A 7,388-nucleotide genomic window follows, 5' to 3' on the forward strand; every position below is an offset into this window, starting at 1 on the left:
GCACTGGGTTCTGCACTGAGCATGGAGCCTGCCTAAGATTCTCTCTCTCTCACTGCTCCTCTCCTTAGCTTGCATTCTGTCTCTCTAATCTAAAAATACTTTAAAATTTAAAAAAAAGTTGTTAATGTTTATTTATTTTTGAGAGAGAGAGAGAGAGACAGAGCATGAGCAGGAGAGGGGCAGACACACACACTCACACACACACACACACACACACACACACAATCCAAAGTAGGGTCCAGGCTCTGAGGTGTCAACACAGAGCCTGACTCGGGGCTTGAACTCACCAACTGCAAGATCATTACCTGAACTGAAGTTGGATGCTGAACCAACTGAGCCACCCAGATGACCCTTTTAAAAATGTTTTTCAATTAAAAAAAAAATTTTTTTAATAAAAGCACATCTTTGTGGGACTCTGTAAATAGAAGCTTGTTCAAAGGGGGGAAATGATATATCAGTAACTCAGATTGTAAAAAAATAAAACAATTCTTTAAAAAAAAAATTGGAAGACAGGGGCACCTGGATGGCTCAGTCAGTTAAGCATCTGACTTCAGCTCAGGTCATGATCTCATGGTTTGTGAGTTCGAGCCCCTCATTAAGCTCTCTATGGTCAGCACAGAGCCTGCTTCAGATTCTCTGTCCCCCCCCCCCCCCACCTCTCCCCAGTATACACTTTCTCTCTTTCACAAAAATAAACAAACAAACAAACAAAAAAGCATTGGAAGACAGGAATACTGAGCGATAGGAGGAATGAGGATGGTGGAAACAAACCAGCCACGGGGGCCAGACAGTCTGAGCGCCAAGGATGCCACCTGTACAAAGGGCTGTGCCTCCAACTGGGCCGCTAACTGACTTTGCAATGTTGCCTAAGTCTCCTCAACTTGGGCCTTGGCTCCTTCTGGGCAATGTGGGATAGTCAGATCCCAGGACCCCTAACAACATTTTTAGCTGTAAAAGCTTGCAATTCCAGTTAAATTTAAAGGAAGGAAATAAACCATCCTAGAGACCCTCTGAATGTTCACTTTTGAAATAATTAGCAGGATATCTTCAGGACTAGTCCTCCAAGGTGGATGGAGGTTTGGTGCTATTTGGTGGGCCATAGTTTTTAGCCCAGCCTGTGGCCCATGAGAATGTGAATTTGGGGTTAAACTGGGCAGTGAAGCCAGTTGGGCTCTCTGCAAAGGCACGGAGAAGTCCTGGAGGCAGTCCTGGCCCCTCAGAATCCAACCCGGCCTCCAGTCCAGTGTCTGACCAAACAAGTGGGTTTCCAGTTTTTTTTCTGAAATGAAAACTTTCTTGAGGATGCCCAGATGGCTCAGAGCCTACTTTAATACATACATACATACATACATACATACATACATACATACCTTTTCTCCCTGGCTTCTGGCTTTTGAGATTGCTAAAGGAAAATTGGACACAGCTGAAAAAGAAAGAGCCCATCCTTCTCTTGCTTACCCAGCAATAACTTTTGCTTTGCATGTTTTCCCAACAGGCATGTGGTTAAAAACCAAAACTCTGAATATACTCAAGCAAGAATGAGCGCTTTGGGGTAGAGGCAGGTTGTGGGCCAACATGAGCCAGGGGTTCCTGCCCCTGAGAATTGTTTGAGGACCCCTGCTAAACACATGTAGAACAACTAGAAAATGACGGAATGCTGAGACTGGCTATGAGAGCAAGAGAACAGCGTGGACCAGAGGGAACTCCAGGGTCCCAGGGCTTGAATAAGCCTCAGAGTGGGAGTGCAGTGTCAGGACAGGGAAGAGGTGGGGCATTCTCATGGGAGCACTGCACGAGGCAGGCACACTGAGTCCACACTGGATAAGGGAGCAAATCTTGGTTCCTTACGGGCTTAGGAATGAGAAAGGCAGGCCCACAAGGTTGCCCCAACCTGTAGACCAACCAGAAAGCTCCTCATTCTTCCCTCTTCCAGCTCTGCCTCTTCCTGGCAGTGAGATCCCAGGTAAGTAGCTTCTCTAAACTTGATTCCCTGTCTATGAAATGGGTCTAACTGCCTACCTACCTTACAGGGTAGGGTTACTGTAAGGATTGTAAATGCATCCTGCACATAAAATTCTTCTACCATATTTGATCTAGAATAAGCAAGCAATAACTGTAAGGTGCTTTATCATTCATTTAGAAACTATATCAGACACATTAGGAGATGCAGAAATGAACCAGATGTGGATTCTTCCCTTTACTATCCTTAACGACAGCAAATTTAGCACTGTACTCAAGACAGGTAAATAGCTTTACAAAGTCTAAGATGATAAGTTACCTGAGAGGGTCCAGGTAAAGTAGGGCTACAAGCGAGGAGGGAGGTAAGATACAAAAAGAGGGAGAGATTATTTCTGCCTGAACTGTAAATTCTAGGCTAAGGAGTCTGAGTTTTATTTGTTGGGAAAGGAGGCCCTTAGGCAGGAGAATGGTGGTAAACAGCAGATTAACTTCATAGTGACAGTGACACAGAGGATGCCCCTGAGGGGAGACAGCCAGGAAATTGTTGCAGTAACTTAGATGCAAGCATTTCTAAAGCCGGGCTGGGGTTGGCAGTGGTGTGGATTGGATGTAGAGGCAAGAACGAATCCAGAAGGTATTTGCAAATGACAGATTTGGTGAGAGACTGGATATGTAAAATAAAGAACGGGAGTGATGCAGAGATAACTTGAATGCTTGCTCCTAAAAAACTGGTAAGGCAGGGTTGCCTCTCACTGAAATAAAATACAGGGCAACGATACATCTCCCTGAAGGCAAACACACGTCCATATACATATACCTCACTGCGCTGCTGTATGTCCACAGTTCACATTGCTGGGTGTTTTATTCGCAGTAGAGACACTTCAGGCTATCTTCCCGTCTCCTGAGACCCCAACAGGAGTCAGGAGCTCTTGACAACCATTTTGCATCATAATCTTACCCCACCAGGAGTGAGAGTTCTATTTCTTTCTGGGCTATTTGCTGGAGCTCACGAGGAACAGGCTTGGGAGGCACACCTTCCATCTGTCATGCAGACAGAAGATGTCTATCTTCTATCTAGTCTGCAGGAAAGACGAATGGAACAGGAAGGAGCAGAGCTGAAGCAGAGAGAGTCCCTCCTGAGTCTGGTAGCTCCAGACCCCGCAGAGGCCTGGCTGACTTTGGATTCCACATGGTAGCCCCATATCCATCAAACCAACTCCCCTGTTTGCTCAAGCTGGCTTGAGTTAGTTTCTGTAACCTGCAGTTTGGAACCTTGACTAACACTGTGTTCTACTGACATATGGGGCCATGTTGAGGACTACACGAAGTTTACATTTTTCAACAGATAACGTCCCCAATGAAAAGGAGACCTAGTCCCCATTACAGTCCCCCAGAAGAAGTAGGAAGAAGAGGGATGTTGACCTCTTGTCCCAATATTAAGAGGTCTAAATGTCTTACACTGCAACCATAGTAAGGAAGGAACCCAAGAAAAAACTCCTTTCTTTCCTATGGATGAACTCCAGACATGTTTTCTTCTCTGTATTTATTGAAACCATATATGGGTAAGAGCAACGGATCTCGGCCACACTGTCCTGGATTCAAATCCAAGCTCAGGCTCTTACTCACTGGCACATTGCTCAACCTCTCTGAGACTCAGTTTCTTTAGCTATAAAATGGGAGCAATATGTCTCTCACAGAGTCATGTTGGAGTCGCTAAGGGGGCCTGGTGGGCACCTGTCTTCCCAGCCCAAGTTTTGTACACTTACGAAATACGAAAAATGAAGGTTGGTGGAAACAGAATGACTTTATCGTTGGTGCAGGCTACAGTGAACAACACCGCTAAGTGTGTGAGTCAAAATCAGTCCATACTCCCAAGGAGACCCTTCACGCCAGGGAAGTGTGAGTCTACTGAGTTGTGGCACCACCCAGGTTGTGGCCTCCCCTGGTGTGAGAGGAGACTCACCCTCAGAAGCTGGGACAGGAGCTCAAAATGTGAACCAATGGCTGCAGCCTACCCAGCAAGTCCCTGTGGGCAGCAGGGAGGAGCAGGGCAAGAGCCCACCAGTGAGGGAGAAAACCCTCTCAGTGGCCAGGAGTGGAGAAATGGTGTTTCCCCACCTCAGCCCCCCACTGATAGTTGTCAGGATTGAGTGAAATAATCCTGGCAAGTGGCATCCCATCCCATGGGTATCTAACCCAATCAAAATCAGTTGTTATCTTCAGCAAGAAGAGACATAACTGACAAGTTAGGACACCACTGACAACTTCCGCCCACAGCTGCTTTCGATGGATGCATGTGTCGGGGAGATGTGGGATGGGTTGTGTACATCTGTGACTCTCTCATGTGTTCTGCTCACCCTGCTTCAGACAGGACGTGAAGATCTCTGTGTGCTGGCCAGGACTTCAATATGTATGGTTTCTAGGTGTTACTGCTACAAGCAATGCAGCTATAAACTCTTGTACATGCTCTTGGTGCCCATGTGTATACACTTTAGTACCTCTGTGGAATTTCTAGCCGGGGAGGTATGTATGTGTTCAGCTCTAGCAGATGCTGCCAAACAGGTTTACAATGTGACACTCCCATTTCTGGGATGTCTAGACATATATGAGTGTGAGAACAGGGGGAATGAAAAGGGGCTGAGAAGCAGCTCTCTGCTATGGGAGGCAACAGCCTTCGTCCAAAGCCCCCCACGCTCTGCCATGAGGAAGGCTGGCCTAAGGGGAACAGAGGCAGAGACACAAGGTCTACCAGCCACCCCACTACCAGAGATTCTCACACTACCAACACTGGGGATTCTGAGGGCCAGATTTTTTGAGAAAAACATTTTCTCATGTGTGTGGAGCTGGCTGGGGTTTGTAAAAGAAAGGTCGATGGGAGTGTGAGTGCACAGATGTGCCAGTCCACATAATGGCCCAAGTGTCCCGAATCCAAGCTCCCTGAAAGTCGCGTCCCCTGTATGTCTTCATCCCCACGTATCCCAATGCCATGACTGTGCCCCCACCTGGGAAGAGCTCCATTGACCTGTGCTGAAAGAATGAATAGATTTCTGATGAGCTGACTGAGGGAAGGGTCCACCACAGAGGGTATAAAAAGAATTAGACATGGGGCACCTGGCTGGCTCAGTGGGCAGAGCATGTGACTCTTTTTTATAGATTTTTTTAAAGTTATTTATTTATTTATTTATTTATTTATTTATTTATTTATTTATTTTGAGAGAGAGAACAGGGGAGACAGCGAGAATCCCAAGCAGGCTCCAAACTGTCAGCACAGAGCCTGATGCGGGGCTTAAATTCACAAACCATGAGATCGTGACCTGAGCTTAAGTCAGAAGCTTAACCAACTAAGCCACCCAGGCGCCCTACAGCATGCAATCTCAGGGTTGTGAGTTTCAGCCCCACATTGGGCGTGGAATCCACTTTAAAAAAGAAAAAGAGAATTAGACAGAGTCTTCCACTTGTGGAATCTGCAACACCTTTAAAAGAGAACAAAGAGTTAAAAGTGGATACCTGGAGGACTGTGTGGCAGACAAGGAGAATCCCTCCCAGTAGGAACTGACAAGGTGCAGCCGGGAGGGAAAGGGGATGAATCAGAAGAGGGCAGTCACAAAATCAAAACATGTCCCAAAGAATGGGTTTTCAACAATATCACACAGTAGTCAGCAAACAGGAAGCCCCTCAAAAGTAGCTTCTTAAGATAGGGCAGACAATCTTTGAAGAAGCTATTGCAAGGAATTCAGAAGATAGAAGTCAGATGAATGTGTGTACATGTATATATTATGTTATAACAACATGTATACACAATATACCACCTATTATGTGAACAAGAGGAAACAAATGGCATGTTTTCTGCCCACGTAACAAGAACAGTTTGGTTAGCACATTGGCGGCCACCATAATTTGTCCCCCAAGTTGGAAGTTTCATTTATTCTTCCTACACTCAGAGGAAGATAGACAACATTTATTCTCAGAACGAAATCAGTAGAAACCACCTTGCAGAGACCAGAAGGAAAACAGAAAGATATTTAGAACCAACTGTCTGCTTGGTACTTTATAAGTAATTTCCCTTTGTGCTCATAACAATCTAATTAGGCGGGAATGACTGCCCCCATTGTGCAAGTGTGAAAACTCACACTCAGGTTAAGGGTCCTGTTTGAAAGCACACAGATAGCCAGGGCTGAGCTGGGGTCAACAGCAGGCCTGGCTCACCTGGAGCCCAAGTGTCTTCCCCACGTCACGCCTCTAATCCTGGCAGCTAAGTGTATTTCACCAGCACAGCACCAGACAATGCTTTATACATTTCTCAATGGAAGGTATTTTTTCTTAATTTAATTTTATTATTATTATTATTATGAATTTTTATTTGGAAATGGTTTAAAACTCGCAAGAAATTGCAGGAATAGCAGAGAGAATTCTTGTGTGTCTTTCACACACCTTCCCCTGACGATAATATCATCCATAACTATAGTACCTGGTCAAAACCAGGAAGTCGATGTTGGTACAAGACTATTTATTATCAGGGTTTTTCAATGAATCCTCACTGAGGACTTAGGCCAGACAATTACTTGTGGCCGAACGCTGTCCTGTGCTTTGTAGGATGTTTGCAGCACCCCTGGCCATTTGCACCTCCCTCCCCAGTTGTGACCACCAAAAATATTTCCGGATGCAGAAATAGCCTTTAAAGTACCAAATTGCTGGGATGCCTGGGTGGTTCAGCCGGTTTAGTGTCAGGCTCTTGATTTTGGCTCAGGTAATGAGATTGAGCCCCACGTTGGGCCTGACACTGAGCATAGTGCCTGCTTGAGAGTCTCTCTCTTTCTCTAAAAAATAAAAAGATAAAGTTCCAAATTGCTTTATATTCTTTATTCAAAATACAACTTCGGGTTCAGCATCTCTCAGACATAACACATGTAGAAAAACAACCACAACAAAGTTTTTGTTTTTGTTTTTAATCCTCGGGATTTAAAAGACATTTTCAAACCACAAAAATATAATTATCCTTTAAAAAATCAAGGAGAAATAGGAAGGCTGCATTTTGATTACAGTAGTTCTCTGTTTAAATAAACACCAACAAAAATCACATTCACAGAAATCTGTTACTCATCCCAAACATTCCTGGGCACATTTCTCAAGCAAATCTTAAAACACAGATTGATAAGGTTATTTTCTCTCACATTATTAGAGAGAACTGTTAAAACATTCTAATGTGATCACATAAAAATCTACTGTCTGAAATAGTGACCCATTCTTGCTGCTGCTGGCTGGCTGATAAAGGAGCATTTGGCCCCATCTTGTTTCAGCTGAGGAGGGCAGACACTGTGCCGATGAAAGTTGATGGTCATTTCTGCTCCAGCTCTGAGAACCACCCTCTACTTCCTTGGGCAAGTCAGAGCCCTCCACAGGTAGTATCCCTAGAAAGCTCAGGGATTCCA

The sequence above is a fragment of the Panthera onca genome, chromosome B2, assembly GCF_046562875.1.
Source record: "Panthera onca isolate mPanOnc1 chromosome B2, mPanOnc1 haplotype 2, whole genome shotgun sequence".
Classification (NCBI taxonomy): Eukaryota; Metazoa; Chordata; class Mammalia; order Carnivora; family Felidae; genus Panthera; species Panthera onca.